This window comes from Rhipicephalus sanguineus, chromosome 7 (genome assembly GCF_013339695.2).
Source record: "Rhipicephalus sanguineus isolate Rsan-2018 chromosome 7, BIME_Rsan_1.4, whole genome shotgun sequence".
Classification (NCBI taxonomy): Eukaryota; Metazoa; Arthropoda; class Arachnida; order Ixodida; family Ixodidae; genus Rhipicephalus; species Rhipicephalus sanguineus.
In genome coordinates this window covers 11472254-11494361 of record NC_051182.1, presented here as the reverse complement: position 1 = coordinate 11494361, position 22108 = coordinate 11472254, and the positions used below count along the sequence as shown (strand labels likewise).

General features: G+C 48.5%; 1 long non-coding RNA gene across 1 annotated transcript; it reads left to right on the top strand.

Annotated features, from left to right (window-relative positions):
* The first annotated feature begins 8974 nt into the window (after window positions 1–8974).
* Window positions 8975–12143, top strand: LOC125759234 (uncharacterized). The gene is made up of 6 exons (XR_007416810.1): window positions 8975–9102; window positions 9836–9954; window positions 11341–11458; window positions 11757–11852; window positions 11965–12036; window positions 12103–12143. It is a non-coding gene; the product is annotated as an uncharacterized LOC125759234 (long non-coding RNA).
* The last annotated feature ends 9965 nt before the right edge of the window (window positions 12144–22108 follow it).

The following is a 22108-nucleotide window of genomic DNA, read 5'->3' as shown; positions in this document are numbered from 1 at the left end:
AGTACCTCAGGGGAGTATTCTAGGGTCACTCCTGTTTAATCTATACGTTAACGATAGTAATAAAGTTGGTACCAAATCAAAGTACGTTATATATGCAGATGATGTAACTCTTCTGTTTACTAATACAGAGCTCGAAACTCTCCAGTCAGATGCTAATAACTGCCTCAAAATTTCAAGCACATAGAGTGATCTTAATTCCTTTACATATTAATGTCACTAAAACAAAAGCAGTGCGTTTTTCACCGAAACTATCTCGACTTGACACATGAAATCATTCTTGGACAGTCCGCTATTGAGGTTGTAGAGTGCATAAAAACATTGGGTGTATACTTCCATAAGCATATGCTCTGGGACATAATGTCAATCATGTAACCAAGCAACTTTCGCAATGCGTTGGTTTTATGGCAAAACTACGTACACTATCGTCAAATATAAAAATTAAAATTTATAACGCATTATTTATGTCCAACTTAAACTACTGCTTTTTAGTCTGGGCCACAAAAACATCGTCTAATTTAAATCACCCGCATACACTTCAAAAAGGCTATTCTACAAATAGCTGGTGTACCATACGATGCGCATACAAAGGAACTGTTCATTCGGTTCAATTTTATCTCCATGCCGAGCCTTTACTCGTACACCCTGTCTACAAGATACAAACAGTGTTTAAGGAATAATTAACAAGTATTACTTGCCCTAGCGGAATTAAAAACCAGAACACCCCTGTATGCTACGCGTAACAATGAATTCTGGCAAGTGCCCTTTTCAAGAACCAAATACGGTGAGCAAAGCGTTCGATATACACTTCCCGTATTGTTAAATATGTTCTTTCAACAAGGAAATAATATTACTAACATCACAAGAAAGGATCTACGCAATTGGTTTGTAATAAAATAATAAGATCAAATGCTTTATTACCTACTGATGTAACACAGATAACTTCAAATGATATGAGGCACAATTTCACGAATGGTTTTGTCATGTTTCAAAGCTATATTTGTACTTATTTTCTTTCTTGATATATGTAGCGATTATAGCAGTATTGTTGAACTTCTACATTCAAATTCTCTGTATTTCCTGTGATACTGAATACGCTATATGTACATCTGCGTATTATATGTCTCTGTGCTGTATGCCTTGTAGAGGGCGCCCGAATCTTCGTCAAGTGGGAATTGCCACGTTTTGTTCGGGCCTTCCTCTATTCTTATGGAAATAAATTGAAATTGAGACCAGGGAGGCCCGCACATACGCGAGTGTGGTGAAGGGCCACACCCTCCCTGCAAGGCCAACCCCAGCACCACGCACTCGCTACGAGCCACCCCCTGCAGCCACGGCCCTGCCTCCTACTGCACCTGCGATCTTCACTGCTGCTGCCCCGAGCCCCAGCCTGGCACTACCGCCGCTCCTGTGCTCCTGCCTGCAGCCGCTGTTCCAGAGGCTCAGCCTGCTGCTACTTCTGCCTCCCCCCCAGCGCAGCCCGCAATAGACCAGCTGACAGCAGCTGTCTTACCATGCAGATAGCCAGCGCCATGCTGCCAGCAGAACACCCACTTCGAGCCATCTGCCAGCAGGCAGGGGCATGGCAGCAATCCACGAACATCCATTGCAGACGTGGTGGCCACCCTGGAGAACGCCCGGGACAGCAGAGAAGTCACCATGCTGCTACTCCTAGATGTCCGGCTGCCCCATTCTGCGGTTGAGGCAGCACTAGACAGCCTTGGCATCACGAGCTGCCTCCGGTCATTTGTCTCGGCTTTCTTGGCGGGCCGTTCATTCCAGGTACGAGTGGGCACGGTGTACAGCCAACCCAGAGACACCACCTCCAGAGTCTCACAGGGAGCGCTTCTGAGCCAGCTTTATTAACACGAAAGTGTTTTATGCCGGGGTCCACCAAGACTTCAGTGACGTATTTCCGTCACGGAAATGACGTCGAAAAAAGGTACACTAATAGCTGGCAAAGAAAAAAGATTCCGTCACCGAGCATCGAACCCACGACTGCTCGATCCGCAACAACAGATGCCGGGCACTCTATCCACTGCGCCATAGTCACAGACTATAGAGGCTTTACAAACGAGCCTTTTATATCTACCACTCTCCCGGTCGGCGGGGTGGTGTTGCCCTCTGGGAGCGGTAAGGTAAAGTAATTCGTCATTACTATGGCTTCCGCGATTAGCGCCAGCAACGCGTTACACGTCCGTCCTATTCGGCGCGTTTTCAATAAATTTCAATTTTGTCAATGCCTTTACACACCGCGAGGTGGCGACATTGGCCCAAGTGGGGTAAAAGCGTCGGCCTCGCTCATAGCATCACGCTAATCCAAACCAAAAATAGCTCTGCGACGCGCGCCTGCCACACCTGGCTTTAACACCACGTTCCCCGCTGACGCGCTCGCCCTGAGAAAAGTCGCGGCCGGGCTACCGGGGCGGCACGACGCGCTTTGCGTTTCTCTCTATTCCGGTCATGTTCAATCACATTTTAACATGCCGCGGGATGGCGACCAAGTTTTGCGTCCAATATGCGACGCTCTTCTGGCTATCACACCTCCTTCTTTGATTACGCTTTCACCGCTGACTACTACAGCTACCACAAGGCTTTGTTTAATCATTTAACATGGACGTTAGTCGTCGGGATGGAGATATACCACCAATCATCAAAGTGGGTGCATACACGTTAAACGGTGCCATTAGCTGCCGGACATCAAAATACATTTTAGAAGCTCCCCTTATATCAATGTACAGTAAGCATTCAGTTACTTCTGTAAGGGCACGCTTTACTTTCGTGTTATTGAGATTCCTATGACGGAGGGATCAACCATGTTTTTTTCAACCTGGCGCTGGCGGGGCTGACGGCGGCACTACCAGTCATGACCGCTTCCCAGTGTGGTGCTCCATCTATGTAGACGATGTGGCACTCTGGGTAAGTGGATTAAGAAGATTCTTGGTGGCCATCTGAAGCTCGCTGCAAAAGGCCCTGGATGCTGTCTTCATTATCCTTGGCGGCATTGGCTTGGCCGTGTCTCCTGGGAAGACGGAGGCACTGATGGTTCACCCACTGGCCTCGGCGCGTAAGCGGGTACAGCAGCTCGACATCGGCAGTACCACCATTCCATAGAGGCGGGAGGTGACCTACCTCTGCATCACCATCGACCACCTTCTTCCTTGGATTCCTGCAGCCAAGGCCATCTCCGCCAAGGTCCGCCGGGTCCAGCGAGCGGTGACCAGACTCCAGCAGCGAGGACAGTGCTACACATTCAAGTGGGCCCTACGGTTGAACTAGGCAGCAGCAACCTCAATCCTACTGCATGCCCTGCCATTGGTCCTGCTGTCCCTAGTCAGGATGCGCCAACTCGAGATGCCGCACAGGCGAGCGATGAGAACCATCCTGGGGCTCCCCAAGACATTGCCGATCACAGCTACACTGGCAGAGGCGGGTGAGTGGCCACTGCAACTTCTCATGCTACAGCGTGCCCTAGGACACATTGACCGTCTCCACCGTGCCCCGCATGGTGATGCGTTGCTCTCCCGACTGGGTAACCAGCAGCGGTCCCGTATGGGGTCCACTGCCAGCTGTACGAGGAGGTGATCACTGAGCAACCGGTCCCAGTGCCAACACCACTCCCAGTGCAGCCACCCCCAGAGGTCCTACGTCTCTCGGTGGGACCTCTAAGCGCCACAGAGCAACGGCGGCGCTACGACAAGCGGCTGCCTCCAATCTCGAGGGGCAACTTGACGGTAGGCTGCTCATCGTCACAGATGGCTCTGTGCTGTCAGACGTGTCTGCAGCGGCTGTCTGCACCATACGGCCTTGGGGCAGCAGCAGACAGTACAGACTAGCTTTCCGGGCGAGCTACACAGCAGCCGTACTGGTGGGGCTGAACCTGGCGGCAGACCTCCTGGCGGAGAACCTCCCGGAGACACCTGTGGCAGTCCTATGCGACTAAAGACCAGCTCTCCAAATCCTGGCAGACCTTCAACCTCAGAGCCTCACATTTAGCCGGCTGAGAACAAAGTACGCAGCACTCGCTACGGCAGGGGTGTCCATCTCTTTCCACTGGCTACCCTCTCATCTGGGGATTGACGGCAACGAGGAGGCGGACGCCCTCGCAAGGGACGCCCACCCCAACTGAAAAAACGACCTGGGCTCTATGCTGGCCCAACGGGCATGGCCGACCTGGCCGGCCATGGCCCGAGTTTGGCCGACAGAGTTGGGGCGAGGTTGGTATTGGTTAATGGCCTTACACCATTGGCTGCTAACATAGGCCCAAGGCCGTAGGCCGACCTTGAAGACCTCAGACGGTGCACAGCTGAATCAAATAATTTTGTGCGAATAATGTAGTGCAAAAAGTGACAGGCGACGCTTAACGCTCATACAATATATTTTCGCTGACTGAGAAATAATGCGCGCGGTGTAGGAAAAAAACATTGCGCACACAGATATAAAGCAATGTCGGCTTGTCGCTGGCTCATAGTACCTGGCCAACGTGGTAGGTAGCAAAGCAAGGCCCTACGGAGGACCACGTTTGGTCACCCGAGCATTGGGTGCCGACTCTTTCCCTATCATTTGCCGACCGTTGGCTGAACGTCTTCGGCCAACTAATAACCAGCGTAATTGATTGCCAATCAGGGCCTCACTTTGGGCTGCCATTGGTCGGCCAACAATACCGGTTGCCGAGCGCTGCCCATTTGTTTGCCAACCATCGGCCGTCGGCCAATTTCAGTAGGGACCACCCTGCAGTCCCTCTCACAGGGGCGATTGCAGCATCACACTACACCAAGCCCAGGCTTAAGAAGCTCCTGACTGCAACACACCAGCACGCCATGGTGGTTGCCAACCGGCCGCCCAGGCCCCTCCCATAGAGAGGTCTATCACCCCGAGACCGCTCCACGCTACTACGTCTTCGCACAGGATGTGTGTGTACTGCGGCCAGGCTACATGCCAAGGGCCACATTTCCTCGCTGGCCTGCAGTAGGTGCGGAGACACAGAGACACTGGACCACATGTTATGCTCCTGCCCTGGACAAGGAGCGCGCTGCGGTCACCACTGTCTATCGGTGCCACGGACTTCCGCGCACCACCATGAGCGACCTGCTCGACCCGGCACGACCATACGTTCCAGCCCTCCTCAGCCTCCTGGAGTTTGTAAACTCCAACGGGCTCCTCTGCCAGGAGTAACCGATGCCACCAGTAACCGAACTTGTGCCCGATAAGGAAACAAATAAAAGGAATTCTCCTAGCAGTCCCAAGAACAGTCCTCTTCTTCTTTTTAATCGCCACCTTTTCTTCTTCTCCTTCTTCTTGTGTTCCGCATGGGTCGCGCGCAGCGGCTATTCCCTGGGTCGCAGGCACGTGCTCTCCGCCACACTTTTGCTTTGGCTCGCACGTATGCCGAAAACACTTTCGAGGGCGTAGGAATCGGCCAGCACGCGTAGCTTGAAGTCATCTTGTGTCATTGCCCCCCTTTCCAGAGTGCATCGTCCTGATGCTCGCGACAAACTGGTTGCCAGGCTGTCAATCATAACACCTCTTCGTGGATGCAGTTATCGTCCAGCAGCGTTGTGTCCTCGATGGTTCATTGTCTGTCGTAAAAGGGTTTCATCCTGACGACATGCACAATTTCTGTGCGATGCCGCCGTCGTTTTGACATTTCTTGTCCCACTCGAATAACTTCGTAGTTCAACGAGCCAAGGCGGCGGAGCACTCTGTATGGGCCGAAATAGCGGTGAAGCAGCTTTTCCCATAGGCCACGTATCCGTACGCGAATCCACACCCATACTCTGTCTCCCGGTGCGTACTGGACGTGTCTTCGTCGTAGAATATATCGATGCGTGTCGGCTTTCTGTTGTTGGTGAATACGATGTCCCGCCAGCTGTCTTGCTTCTTCTGCTCTTTGTATATAATCGTTGACATCATAGTCATTCTAGGACGTCTCATCAATAGGTAACATTGCATCTAAAGGTGTGGTGACCGTCCGGCCAAACACAAGTTGGAATGGCGTCATTCGAGTTGTCTCTTGCAGTGCGGTGTTACAGGCGAATGTCGCATAGGGTAATATTTTATCCCATGTACGGTGCTCTATGTCCACGTACATCGACAACACATCAGCCAACGTTCTGTTCAGTCGTTCAGCAAGTCCATTCGCTTGTGGATGATATGCCGTCGTTTTCCTATGACTAGTGTGCGTCAATCTCATAATAGACTTTGTCATATCGGCCGCAAATGCGGTTCCTCGGTCTGTGATTAGCACTGTAGGAGCGCCATGCCGCAGTACGATGTTGCTGACGAAGAATTCGGCGACTTCAACGGCGGTTCCTCTAACAAGAGACGCTGTCTCGGCATATCGAGTTAGATAGTCGGTCGCGACTATGATCCACCGCTTCCCCGACGACGACGTAGGAAATGGGCCAAGTAAGTCCATTCCCACTTGCGCGAATGGGGCCTCTGGTGGTTCTATCGGTTGTAGAAGACCTGCTGGTTTCAGCGGTGGGGTTTTACGTCTCTGGCAGTCCCGGCAAGTTCTAACATAGTGTTGTACAGAGCTGAGCAACTTCGGCCAGTAGTGTTTAGTGCGGATGCGTGCCAGCGTCCTGCTTACTCCTAAGTGCCCTGCGGATGGACCGTCGTGGCAAGCCTCCAAAACCTCTGGTCGTAGAAGTGAAGGCACGACGAGTAGGAATGTCGCTGTATTGTTTTCAAATTTCCTTTTGTACAGGACGTTGTTTCGGAGGACGAACGCCGACAAGCCGCGGGCAAAAGCTCGTGGAACATCGACAGACTGCCCATGTAAGTACTTGATCAGTCCGGGTCGGATTTCTGATGATGTGCCATCTCTGATGTTGTCACAGCTCCCAAGAATGCAAAATCCTGTCCGTCCTCGGTAGAAGTAGAGGCAGCGGGTTGAATCGGAGCACGTGACAAGCAATCAGCATCACTGGGCTTGCGACCGGACTTATACACAATCGTGACATCGTATTCCTGCAATCGCAGGCTCCATCTTGCAAGCCATCCACATGGGTCCTTGAGATTAGCCAGCCAGCATAATGAATGATGGTCGCTTATAGCTCGAAAAGGCCTACCATATAAATATGGCCGAAACTTGGCGATAGCCCATGTCACGGCGAGGCATTCTTTTTCTGTCGCCGATTAGTTCATCTCAGCTTTCGAAAGAGTGCGACTGGCGTAGGCAATGACGCGTTCTTGTCCGTTTTGCCATTGGATGAGTACGGCCACGAGACCTAAATTGCTTGCGTCTGTGCGGATATCTGTTTCTGCTTTCTCGTCAAAATGCGCAAGGACTGGATGGCTTTGAAGGCACTTCCGTAGTTCGCTGAAGGCATCCTCCTGTTCGCCAAGCCATACGAAAGGCATGTCTTCTTTCGTCAGTCGCGTTAGCGGTTCAGCAATTCGTGAAAATTTTTTTGACGAATCTTCTGTAATAGGCGCAGAGACCCGAAAATCGCCTAACAGCCTTTTTATCCGTTGGCTTCGGAAATTTTGCCACGGCCTCAGTCTTCCCAGGGTCTGGGCGGACGCCTTCCGCACTGATGACATGGCCGAGGAAAAGGAGCTCACGGAAGCCGAAATGACATTTCTGCGGCTTTATCGTCAAATCTGCTGACTTGATAGCGGTGAGCACAGCCCGCAGTCTTTCCATGTGTTGCTCGAAGGTGGCAGAGAAGACTACAACTTCGTCAAGATAAACCAGGCAAGACTGCTATTTCAGACCGGAGAGCACTGTGTCCATCATTCGCTGGAATGTGGCGGGAGCTGAACAAAGACCAAAGGGAAGTACCTTGAAATCGTATAAACCGTCCGGGGTCACAAACGCCGTCTTTTTGCGATCTCTTTCGTCATCTTCTATCTGCCAATATCCACTTTTAAGGTCCAGTGAGGAAACGTACTTGGCATCTCGTAGCCTATCGAAAGTGTCATCGATTCTTGGAAGCGGATAAACATCCCATTTGGTGACGGCATTCAGTTTCCGGAAATCAATGCTGAAACGTAAAGTCTGGTCTTTTTTCTTCACAAGGACAACAGGCGACGCCCAGGGACTTGCCGACGGCTGGATCACGTCGTCCTTGAGCATCTCTTTAACCTGATTTCCAACAGCTTCTCGTTATTTTGGTGACACTCGGTAGGGATGCTGGTATATAGGCCTCACGGACTCGTCGACAATGATGCGATGTTTGGCGATAGGTGTTCGTCGGACTTTAGATGACGTCGAGAAACATTCGGCGAATTCCCTTACAAGGCTCCCTATTAGCTCTTTTTGACAAAGTAGTAGTCCTGGTTCGATGTCGATGGCAGCAAGGACAGAGTCCACGTCTTGTAAATCAGATTTCGTGGTTTCAGAAGTCTGCAGCTCCGTAACCTGGACGAAATCATTCAGACTGGCGATGACGGTTCCCTTTGCAATGTGTTGCACCTCATTTCCAAAGTTGGTAAGGAGAACATTGGTACATCCCTCATGTAGCTGAACAAGGCCTCGTGCCATGCAGATCCCTTTTTGAAGTATCAGTGCGGTGTTGCTATCAGCAAATCCTTCGAAGTCACTGAATGCTTTGTTGGTTACTGCGACAGATATGCTCAACCTCGGCGGTACCATGACGTCGTCATCCGCAATACAAAGGTCATATACGTTTTGTTCAGTGTCCAAGATAGCGATAGCGTTCCTAGTCGAGAATGAGACACAAGACATAGAGTAACAGAAAATGACAAGAGTGGACACACGAGCCTATAAACGGCGGAGCTACGCAGCTTCTCGCCAGCCGTTAGACGGCAGCACGTCACTCCCTGTTTCCAAGAGAACGCGCGTACTAGTTATCTACTGCAGTACCTTTTCTGGTTCACGATACATCTACTTGTCTTTGTCAGATTATGTGGCTGCGGCAGTGGCTTCCGCTGGCTCGCAGTGCGGCTCTAAATCCGTCTTTATCGTCTGCGATTGGACAGTTCGAAATCATCGATTGGTAGCTGTCATGACCATATATGGTCAGATTTGCCGGCAAGACGACGCGGCGACGCATATAAAATTGGCTCTACCTGCTCCGCGGATAATTCGCTGGGATCGTCTGCCGGGAAGTTACTCTGCTTGGCGGCTGCTTGGTAAGAACGCCTTCATTAGGTTCTTTTTTCCCTTCATTACTTTGCAATGTATTTGTCTCTACAGCTTTAAGTTGACATTTGACGCAATTTGTGTTTTAGCGCCGAAAGCTTCTTTGTGCTTCGCGTATGGTGCTCGTGAATTGCTTTGCATTAAGAAATAGCTACTTGAAATGCTACGCAGCTTTTCCCTTCATTACTTTGCAATGTATTTGTCTCTACAGCTTTAAGTTGACATTTGACGCAATTTGTGTTTTAGCGCCGAAAGCTTCTTTGTGCTTCGCGTATGGTGCTCGTGAATTGCTTTGCATTAAGAAATAGCTACTTGAAATGCTACGCAGCACGTTAGCGAAGAAATCGTTTCTTGGCGCCAAAAATGAGTCGCCGCTTGCGTCGTAAGGTTTTCTTTGTGCATACAATGCCGTTACACGCAGTTCTAATTCACTGCATGGGTGTGCAAATGTGTGAAAGAGTGCAGTTATGCTTTGAATCGTTATTTGTGGTATTCGCAGTTTGCTTGACGCCTATGTTAAGAGCCAAATTAGAGAGAACTTGAGAAATGAGAACAGTGTTCGTTGGCCGTGGCTACGACGTAATATTCTCGTACCGAAGGTTGCTTTGTTTTCACTGCGGCAACTGCTGGGACTGTTTTTCGCGAAAGGGCGCTGAGAAGTGCGTCGGAGACAATTTGTGCGAAGGCCAGAGAAAATACGGTCAACTTTTTCTCTTTTTTCAGGTCATGCCGTCCGGAGTCAAGTACTACGGCAGCTACTGCTGCGCTGCGTGGTGCAACAACAACGGCAGGACAGGGAGAGAGCGTGGTACTAAGTGGTTCAGGATTCCGCGAGACGACAGGTAGCCCTTTGCACATTTCCAAGATGTAATTTTGAAGTTGTGGTTGTCATTAACTAACTATCAAAGTATGTTTGTATCTTTCGCACTATTTTGCCGTTCAGCTAGTTAGTGTTTGGATGGTCATACATGCATATTCTTCATTCGCCTAAATCGAGTGGCCCCTTTTCACTCTCAAAACTCTGAAAACTTCGCACTGGAGGTGTCGCGGAGCTGGGCGGCCTTCCTCGTTTCTCCTTTCTTTTTCTGTTTCTTGCATCTTTTTCTGTCCCTATCTCTTTCTCTCTCTACCTAGTTTTCCCTTTCTGTATCTCTCTGGGCTCATTCTTGCTATGTATTTCTTCATTTTCTCTGTCCCTCTGTTTCTTTTTCTCTTTATTTGTTTTTCACTCTGTGTCTTTGTCACCTTTTCATGCCTTTTCCTTTCATTCCTGTCTGCGTTCTATCTCATTTTCACATGGTCGTTTTTGTTTGACACTCGCACCAGTTGTATTTGGTAGTAGAGCTTGCCAGATTCCTGTGGTGCTTATCCTTCCGAGGAGTTTTGCATGACTGAGCACAACTTAATGATAGCTTAAACAGCTCCACTGTAAAGAGAACGAAGAGAGAGTGAGAGTTTATGATAAGTTTTACGATGTTGCACAAGTCAGTGGCAGCTTAATTGAGTTTGTTTTAAAAAATGTAGTTCCCAATGCGTTAAACTCTGTTGGATATACATGACTTGCAGCTATTGGCCATTGCTGGTGTTCTATCTGTTGCCTTAAGTGCTTTCATCATGAGTGCGCATTGGAGTTGGACTTCCCTCTTAAGCAGAACTCCCCCCACCCCCAGGGCAAAGGTCTGGTTGCAGTATGCTGATCGTCAAGACCTGCTTTCTAAGCCAGCCTCGCAGCTGTATGCCGTCTACCGCCTGTGCAGTGAGCACTTTGAGCCACAGTGCTTTATGGACCCTGGGCGAACAAAGCTTAAAAAAACCGCTCTTCCTTCTGCCCCCCCATTGACTCGCTGGCAGATGATGATAGCGCAGGGTAAACTGTTTGAGAAATGCGTGTGCACACAACTGTCCAAAGTTGTGTTTTTTTTGTACTAACTCTGTGCACTGTGTCGTAACCTTCTGGTTACTTTAGGCAGAGGCTATTTTCTCTATAAAACACTGTTGCTAAATCGCAAGGTGTGTGTTATGTGTGTTGTACTTATCTCTGTGTTTTTCAATGCATCGCCTTCAGCGATTGTCTAGCAGTCTGTCCTGTGTTAACTCACTTTGTTGTTATTTGTGAGCTGTGTTCATTTCGTTAAGCATTCAAACCATGTAAACAAATACATGGCCATTGCGTGCCGTCTACTTTATTCTATACCTTATTCTATACTGCTGGCATTTATTCTGTCCAGCCCAGTCTACCAGTCCATTTGTGGCATGTGAGAGCTTTGTTGACATGAGGTCTGACCCGGAGATCCTTCATTCATGACTGCAGTGAACCTTTCCCACCTTATGGTTCACAGGGTCAAGGTAACATTTCTCGTTTTCTGATGGTAGCTGTCAAGTTGCATAGTGCTAATCCAACTTGTCCATAAGTGCATGTAGTGCTTGATCATGCTGCCAGTAGGCACGGTGTGGCAGATGCAGTGAATGCAATTGCGTAAGAAGTATCCCTTACCTTAAACCACTGTTTCAGAGCTGCTCATAAGTCTGGTCTTACTAATTCACATCTGAACTAGGTGTCCTTATTTTGTGTGGGTGCATGAGCATGTCTTATGGTGCTAATTTGATTGATGGGAGGCCTCTATTAATGCAAAGTTTTTTTTAGGGGTAACCAAAGCGGCTTCCAGGAGAACATCCAGTCTAGTCGGGGGTGACGAGAGTGAGAGTGTAAAGGAGAGCTCCTGTTCCCTGGCACTGCCTGGTAAGTCGTCTGTCGTTCTCTTTTGTGTTAATTCAGACTTTATCTGATGGCAGGAAAATGGTTAGAGGAAAGGTGTTTCTGTTCAACAGTTCGTTCTTTTGTGTTATTGCAGAAGGGACCCTAGTCGACAGCCACAAGCAACCTGTGAAGGGTGCTGCGGAGACTCCTTGCTCTACTGCCCATGGTAAGGAGTTTTTCTGGCACAGTTTGCTCGGTATCTCATTGGTGTCTTTCGTTGATGTCATTGCAGAAGAAAGTCCAGTCGGTGGTGACAAGAGTGAGAGTGTAAAGGAGAGCTCCTGTTCCCTGGCACTGCCTGGTAAGTCGTCTGTCGTTCTCTTTTGTGTTAATTCAGACTTTATCTGATGGCAGGAAAATGGTTAGAGGAAAGGTGTTTCTGTTCAACAGTTCGTTCTTTTGTGTTATTGCAGAAGGGACCCCAGTCGACAGCCACAAGCAACCTGTGAAGGGTGCTGCGGAGATTCCATGCCCTACTGTCAATGGTGAGATGCGGTTTAATGGCACCAATTGCTTAGTATCTTATTGCTGTCCTTGTTAATCTGCTTGCAGAGTCAAGTCCAACCAGCAGTGACGAAAGTGACGGCGAAAAGGAGAGCGCTTGTTCCTCGGCCCCACCTAGTAAGAGCGTTATTTCTTTTTATGTTTGTTGGGCAACCATCTCTAACGTAGTCTTGCCTCACGGGCATGGGCTGAGCAGCTATATGGCAAAGTGCAGTGTCCGTCATAATCATAATAGTTTCGGGGCATAAAATCTCTGCAGTTGTTATTGAAAAGCCTAAAGGCATGTGTTGCAGAGTGCTTGGCCTTGCTGCATATACAGCACACAAAGCAGCTAAAAGTTAAGGTAACTAACATAGTGGCCATCGACACTAATTTATCCAGGAGCTGCATCGTAAATGCAGCTCCTAGTGAGTTATGAAAGTAGCTTACAAAAGTGTTATAAATCAAAAGAGCCCAATGATGTGACATTCATTATTTTTTGCTATTATGGTGAACACAGCACTGTGCTTTTGAGATTCATGGGTGAGCCATCTGACGGACCATATATATTAAGTCTGTTGCGACACCTGTACTTACTTCTACGGTTGCATTACAAGCTGGGAATGAGTACAAACAAGGATCTGTCCTTCGGCACGGATACTTGAACTTTAGTGCTTGCCTACTGTTGCAAGATTTATTGTTTCAAATGTGTGATAATACATGTCATCTTGATAACTATCCCAACGGTACATCTTAAACATATAATTTTTGTGTGCCGGCGGCTCTCCTAAACAGCTTTGCAGTAAATTAGAGTCCCTTTTGTAGGATGCGTTCCGTAAAGCACTGACTGTTTATAGCTACAGCAAAGCAGGCTTTTCATAGCAATAACTGTACAATGTTGTACTGCTAGGTTTTCTTTAGAAAATAAAATTGGCCTGCTTATAACATAAGCACCCTTTGTGAACGAAGCAACATCAGTTATTCTCTAATAATGTAAGTTTACTTTGCAGTAAAATACTGTTTTTTCTTTTTCTAGCTTCTGCAGGCACTTCATCCACCTTTGCGGCAAAGTCTCGCCGGCCAAAAGAAATCATCAAGCGGCTTCAAGGGAGGGTGTGCAAGTACAAGAAGACTATTGAACGACTACGGAAACGGCAGGTGAAGACTCCCCGCACAACTGAAGAAGCGTTCGATGTTGTCAAACCTTTTGTCACTGATGAAATGTTTCAGCTCTTAAAAAGTCACGTTCAGCTGAGAGGAAAAAGCAGGGGTAAACGTTTTACTCGGTGGATGAAAAAATTTGCTTTGCAGTTGCATTTCTGTGGTGCAAGAGCGTATCGCTTTTTGTCATCGTTCCTAACACTGCCTAGTGAACGTTCCATAAGGAGATGGCTCTCAAATGTAAGAATGCTGCCGGGAATAATTCCAGGGATAGTTCAATCCATTGGGTTGTCGACTAAGTCGTGGAGCAAGCGCGACAGAGTGTGCGCTTTAATTTTTGATGAGATGATGCTTAAAAAAAATTTGGCTTATGATGTGACCCAAGATGTTGTGCAGGGCTTCACAGACAATGGTGTTGAGCGAACTTCAACAATCGCAGACCGGGCTATGGTGGTCCTGCTTTCTGGAATCTCTAAGAGATGGGTTCAGCCAGTAGCTTACACAGTAGCCCACGCCTCTGCATCATTTTCACACTTGCACAACCTATTAATGTCACTGATTAAGCAGTTGCAAGAAATCGGAATATCGATAAAAGCCTTAATATGTGACCAGGGAGCATCAAATGTGAGCTTGTCGAGGCAGCTGGGAGTATCTGTGGCAAAACCATTTTTCACTGTTGATGGAAACCGCATCTTTTTCATTTTCGATGTACCACATCTTGTGAAAACTACGCGGAACAACCTGCAGATGCACAAACTTCATATTGGACAGGAGGTTGTAGACTGGGCACACATTACCAAGTTGTATCATTCAACCCATGAGCTAAGGCTTCGATTGGCACCAAAATTAACGGAAAGACATATCTATCAGAAACCATTCAGCAATATGAAAGTGAAGCGGGCGACCCAGGTTCTTAGTGCATCCGTTTCCATTGCAATTACTGCACTTGTGTACGTTAAAGAACTGCCAGAATCTGCGCTGGCCACGGCCAATTTTTGTGACAGGATGGACATGCTGTTTGATGCTTTGAACAGTTCGAGTCCAAAAAAGAATGCTCAGAAGATGAGGTATGCAATTATTAAAGGGCAGTCTGAAGTGCTCGACTTCCTTGAGGCAGCTGCTCCATGGGTTGCTACTTGGAACTTTGAAGGCAGGCGGCAGCCACATACGATCACAGGGTGGCAGGTCACTATTAGAGCAATCCTGATGCTCTGGGAAGAGCTCTCGAATAAGTACAACTTCAGATTCCTCCTCACCAGGCGGCTACAACAGGACCCTTTAGAAAACATGTTTGGAAGCATTCGACAAAGGCAAGGATGCAACATGAACCCCACTGTTCCCCATTTTATAAGTGGTCTAAAGCACATTATGATCCAAAGAATTATGAAACTTTCAGATAAAGGAAACGTTGAGGAGGACAGACGTGTACTTCTTCAAGAGCTCTCGCCATTTTCATTCCACAAGCCATCGCTTGCAGATCATGTTCAGCCACCTTGCTCGGATGACTTCCCTCCACTTGAGGATATAAGTCTGCTTGCTTCACTGAACCAGTCGCATGCTGTCGATGATGCAGCATCTTACTACGTCGCAGGGTTTCTTATTAAGAAGTTTCTTGAAAAGTGCCCTGAGAATTGCCATTGTTCGGCATTTCTGAAGGATGATGAAAATGATTTGAGGCAGGAACACCAGTATTTTATGATGCTGAAAGCTTATCATGTACCTGGCAAGTTGTTTGGAAATTTGACTGTTCCGTCTGCCAGAGCGTTTGAAATGTTCCAGGAATTGGAATCTGCCTTTCTTTCCATTGTTGAAAGTGTGGTTCATTGCCATGGCATCTGCTCTATCTTGTCTGCTAAACTGTCATCCTCAAATTTCCACCTTTGTTCACTGGATTGCCATGCTAGGTTTCTGAAGATGTACTGTCGAATACGCTTGTGTTGGCATGTCAGATTTGTTAACCGCAACTTGGACAAAGTTCGCTTTCAGTCCTCAGTTTCTGGCTTGCAGCTTGACAAGTTTAAGTCTTAAACCAAAGGATGTGGGTTTTATGTGATATAAGTGTGAGGCTTAGAAAACCTCCTAGTGTGATGTTTGTGCGAGATGCATTGAAATTGCATGTTGCTTTGTGAAAAATGTGAAACTACTTAAAAAAAAATGGGGGGCGGAATGATTTGTTTTGCACTGTGCGCGATAGCTGCTTGTATACCTAATAAGAAAGGTTGGACTTCGAAAGCTTATTGTAGTCCTCTGTGATGCTAATGCTGTCTTCTGCACTTTTATTGTATTGTGGGAATTTTCTAAATATCGCCATCGCCTATTTATTCCTACTGTGCAATTTCTCAACACGTGGCAGCTGTCTTGCTTTGTGTAGTGCACCCATCTTTTGTACGTGCTTACCGAGAATGTGACTTGAAATAAAATGTTTCGTCTCTCCCAACGATTGTCATGTCTGCATAAACAATGGCATTGTGTGCTCGCCGCTCTGGCGGTGTGGCTTACACGAAGCTTCTTATGCATGCAAATAACGCGTAAAAAAAAAATATATATATATATATATATATATATATGACCTCCGAGACAATCACACGAATAAAAGTGGTCTCGGGGGCCGTGTAATTTTACCTATAGCTAAATAATGGCCTCTGAGATCGGCATTTTTAATTATTTTTTTGCGACTTCCGATCTCTGAGGCGGCTGTTAGGATTCCCCACTTCCGTTTGGTGCGCTGCGAACCCAAATCAGCCGCAGGGGCCTACGGGAGTGTCCTCTCTTAACCTTTTCTATATTACTCTATGCACAAGATTCTCGCAAGTTGATCACAGCGCCGTTGGCTCGTAAGAAATCCATGCCGATAATCAAGTCTCTTCAGCGTTCGGTCAGCACATTAAAGCTGGCAACGTACGTGAAACCCCGAATTCCTATTCTTTCGGTGCATATTCCAGTCGGGTCGATGAGGTGCCCTCCTGCTGTACGAACTTGTGGTCCCTTCCAAGGAGTCGGCACTTTCTTCAGTATTACAGCAAAAGCTGTTATGAGATCATTTCAGCGGCCGTTTTTGGCGCCGTAGTTGTCGGCCGCCGTCGGTGTCCGTAACCACTATCGCTCGAAATAAAAAAAAGCCGCCAGGTCCCACGTATTGTGGGAATCGTTGTAATGCGAAGCAGCCAGCAAAGAGCTGCATACATCGTCTTGTCTGTCATTGAGGAAAATGCGTGCCACTCATGTTATTTATGTTCGTTACACAGTAACGTCGCGCAATACCAATTTTGGGGTAGACCAAGCTAGCGAAACGGCCGCCAGCGCACCATGAGCATGGCACGTAAGTCATGCTGTACATGACATGCGTGTCATGATTTTCATGTTAACTCGTGTTATTTATGTTCGTCACACAGTCACGTCGCGCAATACCAATTCCGGGGTAGATCAAGCTAGCGAAACGGCTGCCGGCGCACCATGAGCGCGGCATGTAAGTCATGCTGTACATGACATGCGTATCATGATTTTCATGTTAAGTCGGGTTATTTAGGTTCGTCACACAGTGACGTCGCGCAATACCAATTTCGGGGTAGATAAAGCTAGCGAAACTGCCGCCAGCGCACCATGAGCGCGGCACGTAAGTCATGCTGTACATGACATGCTTCTCATGATTATCATGTTAAGTCGTGTTATTTACGTTCGTCACACAGTCACGTCGCGCAATACCAATTCCGGGGTAGATCAAGCTAGCGAAACGGCCGCTAGTGCACCATGAGCGTGGCATGTAAGTCATGCTGTACATGACATGCGTGTCATGACTTTCATGTTAACTCCTGTTATTTATGTTCGTTACACGGTAACGTCACGCAATACCAATTTCGGGGTAGATCAAGCCAGCAAAACGGCCGCCAGCGCACCATGAGCGTGGCACATAAGTCATGCTGTACATGACATACGTGTCATGGTTTTCTTGTTAACTTGTGCTCTTTATGTTCGTCATAAGTCATGTCGCAAGACACCAATTTTGGTATATATCAAGCTAGTGAAACGGCCGCCAGCGCACCATGAGCGTGGCACGTAAGTCATGCTGTACATGACATGCGTGTCATGATTTTCATGTTAACTCATGTTATTTATGTTCTTTACACAGTAACGTCGCACAGTACCAATGTTGGCATATATCAAGCTAGCGAAACGGCCGCGAGCGCACCATGAGCGTGGCACGTATATCATGCTGTACATGACATGCGTGTCATGATTTGCACGTTAGGACCTGTCAGTCATGTTCGTCATACACTCTTGTCACGCCGTATCAATTTTGGTATATATCAAGTTAACGAAACGGCCGTAAGAGCACCAAGACTGTGGCATGTATATTGTCACGCACAGTTTAAGAAAACACTTTTAATTCGGGCGAACTTGTGCCCTGCAAACATATAGTCACAACAAGAATGTCTCTATAGAACACCGTTTTTCTACCAGAGTCTCACACTTCTTCTCGAGTCCCGTCCGTTCGCACGCGCCTGTGTTGTCAGAGCCCATGGCATCCACCGGTAATCCTCTTTCTCTTTCCGTGGACAACTAGAAAGGTTGTAGGAAACGTCCGGCGCGCGTACTTTGAATGTAGGTTGCGTCATTACCCCCTTTCTGAGAATGCATCGTCCCGATGCTTGCTGTGAGGTAGTTTCCAGGGTAGCATTCATGATGCTGTTGACGAAAGTAGACATCGTCCAGCAGTGGCGTCTGATTGATCACTGTCTGTCGTAGTACGGCTTCATTCGGACGAGATACACAATTTCTGTGCGATGCCGCCGCCTCGATGATGCTACTGGCTCTTCTGGGACAACTTCGTAGTTGAGAGGACCAAGCTGGCGAAGTACTTTATAGGGGCCAAAATAACGTCTGAGTAGTTTTTCGGAGAGCCCACGTACACGTACTGGAGTCCACACCCATACTTTGTCTTGTCTCCAGGAGCATACTTGACGTCTCTTCGTCGTAAATTATAACGACGGGCGTCGGCTTCTTGTTGCTGCTGGATGTGATGTCGCGCAAGCTGTCTTGCTTCTCAGCTCTTTGCGTGAAGTCAATGGTATTTTGGTCGTTGTCAGAATTTTGATCAACAGGCAGCATTGCATCTAGGGGCGTGGTAACAGTTTCTGCCAAAAACAAGTTGAACGGTGTCATGCGAGTCGTCTCCTGTACAGCGGTATTGTACGCGAACGTTGCATACGGTAATATTTTATCCCAAGTTCGATGCTCTATGTCCCGTACATCGACAACATATCAGTCAACGTTCTGTTGAGCCGTTTCGGTCAGTCCATTTGCTTGGGATGATACGCTGTTGTTTTTTCTGTGACTGGTGTGCGTCAATCTCATAATGGACTTTGTCAAATCAGCCGTGAATGCGGTTCCTCGGTCTGTTATCAGCACTGTAGGAGCGCCATGCCGCAGTACAATGTTCGTCACGAAGAATTCGGCTACTTCAGCAGCAGTTCCCCTCACAAGAGACGCTGTCTCGGCATATCGAGTTAAATAGTCCGTGGCGACGATGATCCATCGCTTCCCTGACGTCGACGTAGGAAATGGGCCGAGTAAGTCCATTCCCACTTGTGCAAATGGGGCTTCAGGTGGCTCTATAGGTTGGAGGAGACCTGCTGGTTTCAGCGGTGGTGTTTTACGCCCTTGGCAATCCCGGCAAGTTCTTACATAGTGCTGCACAGAATTCAGTAATTTCGGCCAGTAATATTTCGTGCGAATGCGTGCTAATGTTCTGGTCACTCCTAAGTGTCCTGCTGATGGGTCATCGTGGTACGCTTCCAAGATCTCGGGTCGTAACACTGAAGGGACGACAGGCAGGAATGTCTCTGTATTGTGCTCAAAGTTTCGTTTGTACAAGACGTCATTTCTGGTGACGAATGACGACAAGCCACGGGAAAAAACACGTGGAACATCAACAGGTTGTCCCTCTAAGTATTTCATTAGCATAACTAACTCAGGGTCAGATTGCTGATGTTTTGCCATCTGCGACGTAGTCACAGCTCCCAAAAAAGGGAAGTCTTGTTCGTTTTCTGTGGAAGTAGGGCCACTAGATTCAATCGGTGCGCGCGACAAACAGTCAGCATCACTGTGCTTGTGCCCGGACTTGTATACGACCGTTATATCATACTCCTGCAGCCGTAGGCTCCATCTGGCTAGACGTCCAGACGGGTCTTTGAGATTCGCCAGCCAACACAGTGAATGGTGGTCGCTAATGGCTCGAAAAGGTCTGCCATATAAGTATGGCCGAAATTTACTGATGGCCCACACTACCGCAAGACATTCTTTTTCTGTCGTCGAGTAGTTTATCTCAGCCTTCGATAGTGTGCGACTAGCGTATGCAATGACCCGTTCTACTCCTTCCTGCCATTGAATGAGGACGGCCCCGAGACCCAAGTTGCTTGCGTCTGTGTGAATATCCGTTTCAGCTTCCTCATCAAAATGTGCAAGAACTGGATGACTCTGAAGACGCTGTCGCAGTTCACTGAAGGCATCCTCTTGTTCCTTCAGCCAAATGAAAGGGGTGTCTTCCTTCGTCAGCCGCGTTAGTGGTTCCGCAATCTTCGAGAAATTTTGAACAGAGCGTCTGTAATAAGCGCAGAGGCCCAGGAACCGTCTAACTGCCTTTTTGTCCGTTGGTTTTGGAAATTTTTCTACTGCGGCTGTCTTCTCAGGATCCGGGCGAATGCCTTCAGCACTAATGACATGTCCGAGGAAAAGGAGCTCGTGGAAGCCGAAATGACATTTCTGTGGCTTTATCGTCAGATCTGCTGAACTGATAGCTTTCAGCACAGCTCGCAGTCGTTCCACATGCTGATCGAACGTAGCAGAAAAAACCACAACATCATCAAGATAAACGAGACAGGACTGCCACTTCAGTCCGGACAGCACACTGTCCATCATCCGCTGGAACGTTGCGGGAGCTGAACAAAGGCCGAATGGAAGTACCTTGAATTCATATAGCCCGTCAGGTGTCACGAATGCCGTCTTCTCGCGATCTCGTTCGTCCACTTCTATCTGCCAGTACCCAATTTTTAGGTCTAGGGAGGAAAAGAACTTCGCATCTCGTAGCCTATCCAAAGTGTCGTCAATTCTTGGAAGTGGATAAACATCGCGCTTAGTGACGGAGTTCAACCTTCGGTAATCTATACAGAAGCGCAAGGACTGGTCTTTTTTCTTTACAAGCACCACAGGCGACGCCCATGGACTCGCCGATGGCTGAATTACGTCGTCTCTGAGCATTTCCCCTGACTTGATTCCCGATGGCTTCTCTCTCTTTTTATGACACCCTGTAAGGGTGGTGGTGTATAGGCCTGACTGATTCGTCCACAATGATACGATGTTTGGTAACAGGCGTACGTCGGACCTTAAATGACATAGAAAAGCATGCGGCGAATTTCCTTACAAAGTTCTCTATCTGTTCCCTCTGGCTTGGTAGTAGTCCTGGCTCGATGTCAATGAATCCGAGGACAGACTCCTCATCTTGGAAACCAGGTGATGAGTCCTCGGAAGTGTTGAGGTCCGTAACGTGGGTGTAGTCTGTGGGAATCGAGCGCGCCCACCCCTTTGGCGCCTCGTTCCCCAGCTAGCGCGTGTGTTGGGCTCGCGCGGCTCGAGCGCCGGGGACCGCCGTTAATCGGCGGTATGGCGACCGCGGCGGCAGCGCCAGCCATGCGTCGCTTCCCGGCGCGCGGGCACGCGTCCGGGCATGCCTCGACATGCTCACATGCTCACGCCACCAAGCTAGCTTGCGTCACTGCGCAACGCCGTTCCTCATTGGCCGCCAGTGACAACCCCCCTTTCCCCCTTGAGCTCGCTTCTGTCTGGCGCGGGCTTGCCCGCGTCAGAGATGCTCTCAGGCTAGCACGAGAGGTTGACGCGCTGCTCTAGCAGGCGGCTTCTCGTTCGTGTGCTCGACCGCTGCCCTTTGTGTGGTAGTCTTAGCGCCGCTGGCAAGCGTACTTGCTCGGTCTTGCGGAGTTCCCTATACGGCCTGCAAGCCCGTGAGTGTCGTACTGTGCTGCATCTTGGGTTAATAAACCCGTTGTTGCTGTTACCCTGCCTCGTGCGTGGTTTCTGCGCCGTGTCGGAGAAAACGACGAACCCGGCCGCAGCGTCGTCGCACGCAGCGGCAGTGGAGAACGTCGCGTCCCTGCACGGTCGCGCTCGTAGGTACGCCTAGTGCAAACCTATCTCCACAAGTCATGTATGCTCGCAATGACGGTTCCTTTCGCAAGGTGTCGTACTTCATTCCCAAAGTTGGTGAGCAAAACGTTAGCACATCCGCCACTAAGCTCGACAAGGCCTCTCGCCATGCAGATACCTTTTTCGACTATGAGTCCGGCATTGCTGTCTGCAAGCCCTTTATAGTCACTGAACGCATTGCTGCTTACTGTGACAGCTATGCTGGACCTTGGAGGTATCACCACGTCGTCGTCCGCGATACAGAGGTCGTTGACTTTTTCTTCGGTGTTGTATGTTGGGATGGCGAGCCTTGCTGAGAATGAGACGCATGCTTCCGGCAAGTTAATCACAGTGCCGTTAGCCTGTAGGAAGTCCATACCAATGATCAAGTCTCTAGA